Genomic DNA, 300 nt, shown 5'->3' with positions numbered 1-300 from the left:
AGGCAAGAATACTGGAGTGGGTTGCCATTTCCTTCTCCAATGCATGAAAGTGAAAAGTGAAAGTGAAGTTGCTCGGTCATGTCCGACTGTTCGCGATCTCATGGACTGCAGCCTACCAGGCTCCTCCGCCCATGGGATTTTCCAGGGAAGAGTACTGGAGTGGGTTGCCATTGCCTTCTCCCATTGTAGGGGACTGGAATGCAAAAGTAGGAAGTCAAGAAACACCTGCAGTAACAGGCAAATTTGGCCTTGGAATACAGAATGAAGCAGGTCAAAGGCTAATAGAGTTTTGCCAAGAGA

The sequence above is a fragment of the Bison bison genome, unplaced genomic scaffold (assembly GCF_000754665.1).
Source record: "Bison bison bison isolate TAMUID 2011002044 unplaced genomic scaffold, Bison_UMD1.0 scf7180017864460, whole genome shotgun sequence".
Lineage (NCBI taxonomy): Eukaryota > Metazoa > Chordata > Mammalia > Artiodactyla > Bovidae > Bison > Bison bison.
Note: the sequence above shows the minus strand (reverse complement) of the source record.